The following is a 3,239-nucleotide window of genomic DNA, read 5'->3' on the forward strand; positions in this document are numbered from 1 at the left end:
GTTTCCATGTATTTGTCTTGATTTCCTTGGTCTATTGTTGATTTCTAATTTGATAGCATTGTGGTCTGAGAAGATGCTTTGTAGTATTTTGATAGTTGTAAATTTATGAAGATATGTTTTGTGGCCTAACACACGGTCTATTCTGGAGAATTTTCCATGTGCACTGGAAAAGAATGTGTAGTGTGCTGTTGTGTTAATATTCTACATACATCTATGAGGTCCAGTTGGCTGATTGTGTTATTTAGTTGATTCTGACCCATAGCGACCCTGTAAGGGCTTCTGAGGAGCAGCTGGTGAGCTTGAACTGCCAATTATCGATAAGTTTGAATCAATTGCTGCCATTATGTTTGTTTTTTTCTGTGGTGTTGCTGTTTTCTTTGTTCTGTGTGTCTTCCTTTGTTGACTTCATGCTTTTTGTGTTCTTTCTTGTGAGTTTCCTCATAGTTTTAATATTTCCATGTTTTTCTTGGATTTTCATTTTCTTAGTATGTTGTGAAGTTAATTTTCTTTGAGTTTGCCTTATAGTCCATTAACTTTTCTCTCCATTTAATGCAGTCTATTTTATCCTGTAATCTACCTGACCTTCTCACCATCTGGATCTCTGGCCCTACATGTTTACATTCTTTGACATTGTACTTGTTTTGATCATAGACTGGCCTCCCAGATCCTCTGAGTTTGTTCTTATAGTTTTGTTCTGTTCTCAATTCTTCCTTCCATCGATTTAATTCTGGGATGGGTTGCCACGTATGTCAATCTCTGGTTGCTGTCTGTTCTTGTTGGTTCTCAGTCCACAGAACTCCCTTTAGGATGTTTTGTAGCGCAGGTTTGGCTTTGGCAAAATCCCTTAGTTTCTGTTTATCCTGGAATGTTTTGATTACACTGTCGTTTTTGATTGATAGCTTTGCTGGATAAAGGAATCTTGGTTGGCAGTTTTTTTTTCTTTCAGTGTTTTATATGTCTCCCCATTGCCTTCTTAGTTGCATGGTTTCTGCTAAGAGATTCGAGCTTAATCTGACTTGCTTGCCTTTGTATGTAACACTTCTGTCTTCCCTAGATGCTTATCTTTGATTTTGGAGAGCTTGATTATGATATGTTAGTGATTTTCTTTTGGGGTCTATCCCTCCTGGAGTTTGTTGAGCTTCTTGAATGTTTATCTTTTCACTTTTCAGGATGTTACAGAAATTTTCTTCTAGCAGTTCTTTAACTATTTCCTCTGTGGACTTGTATGATTCTTCTTGTTCTGAAATGTTGATAATTCTTAAGTTATTCCTCTTCATGTTGTCCAATATGAATCTTAGACCTTCTTCAGATTTTTTTATTCTTTTTTCTCTGTGCTCTTCTATCTTAATGGTATTGAGAAATTTGTCTTCCAGCTCACTGGTTCTGCCTTCCATCTCTTCTGTTTCACTCCTTTGCCCTTTCAGGTTATTGTCTATTTCTGATATTCTATTATTGATTGTTTGGACCTCTTTCTGTAGGTTTTGAATTGCTTCCAGTGCTGTATCTATCTTATTTGATTGTTCCTGTAGCACTTTCCTGACTTCTTTCTTATTTTTCTCAACTCCATTGTAAAGTGTTTTGAAACATTTTATAATCATTTTTCTGAATTCCTTCTCAGACATTTCCAAGGCCTACCCTCCTTCCAGAATGGAGTCCAGGTCTACCTCTAGGTCATTTGTCTCAGACATTTTATCTTGTTTCTGGACATGTGCTGATATGTTCATCTGCTTTTGCTTCTTGGACATGTTTAGTGTTTATCTGTGGCCTTAATACTTAATTGAGTATGTGTTTTGGTATTTTTTATGCTTTCTGATTGCTTCCAGGTAGATGTGATCAGGATGTGGGCTTCCCTTTTCACTCTTCTTATTACTTAACTCAGAGTAACTTTCACAGGTGTTGTCTGCCTCCCTGGTAATGGCAGTTGGTATTGGTTCTTGCCTGAGTTTTGGTGTTTTATTGAGTGTGATTGTAATGTGACTGTATGGCAATATATGCTGTCTCTTCTTGGGAAATATAGTGAGAGAAAGAGTCCCCCAAAGGTAGAAGGGGAGTATAAAACAGCACAACAACACCAGCAAAAATGAGCAAGAAAAAAAAAATACCAACAAAAAGACAAAACTAGATTGAATATTGTAGTCTATAATAGCAGAACAGGGAGAGGAGGGAGAGAAGAATAAAACAAATCTGTAGCCTAATATGAGTATGACTTTAATGTTCTCTCTTTAGCTTCTTGCCTTCAAAGCTGCCTGAGAGATTTCAAGATGCCACTGTTAGTTGTTATGCTGTATTTCAAGATTTAATTTAATTTTCAGCCTGTTTTGTTTTTAAACTCTCTTTCCCTCTCTATACCCCTGTCCTGGCCTTTCCTGTATTTTGAAAAAAAAAACAGTTCAGGGCCAGATCTTGGGCTGAGAGTGTCTGTGCTCATGCATGGCAGAAGAACCTACCAGCAGTGAGGGTGGGGGGTGTTCACTCACTCAGGTACCCCCTCTAGTCACCAGAATGGAGGTGCACAAACAGTGTGTGTGTGGGGGGGGGGGAGCCAATGAACAGATACTTAAAATAAAAAAAAAAGAAAATCAGAACAAAGCAAAACTGACAAAGTTTATCATCCACCTTTGCTCTGAGGTTTCCGCGCCATTTTTCCATGGTGTCTTTCAGTGGTATGTCTACTCCCACGCTTGGTCTTGCTGTTTGGTTTTGCCCAAGTTGTGGGCTCCAGCCACTGAGCCCACCAGGTTCAAAAGTACACAATTTCTTACTTTTGCTACAAGTTCCACTAGCAATAAGCCTCAAACCTTTTAAGTATTCCTATCTTTATGGTTCCAAGTTTTGGACCTCTGTCCTGGATCTGCTTTTCCTGGTATTCTGTGGTATCCTTGAAGTCGAACTTCACTGCACCTCCACCCTAGCTGCCATCAAGCTCTGCCTCCCAGAATGCTCTTTTGAAAGTAGTAGTGAGACTTTAGGTTGTTTGCTTTAGACACAGAAGAGAGAAAGACCAATTGCTAGTAAAAGGTATCATGTTTACTATTTTTGTTAGGTATCATTTATATAGATGATGATTTGGGGCTTCAGTGATGAGTATTTTTGTTTTCTTTACATTGAAAACAAAATACCAAAGGCTATGGTCTTACATCTCAACGTCAAGAAAACAAAAATCCTCACCACTGGACCAATAAACAACATTCTTATCAATGGAGAAAAGATTGAAGTTGTCAAGGACTTCATTCTTCTTG

This window comes from Chrysochloris asiatica, unplaced genomic scaffold, assembly GCF_000296735.1.
Source record: "Chrysochloris asiatica unplaced genomic scaffold, ChrAsi1.0 scaffold00111, whole genome shotgun sequence".
Taxonomy (NCBI): domain Eukaryota; kingdom Metazoa; phylum Chordata; class Mammalia; order Afrosoricida; family Chrysochloridae; genus Chrysochloris; species Chrysochloris asiatica.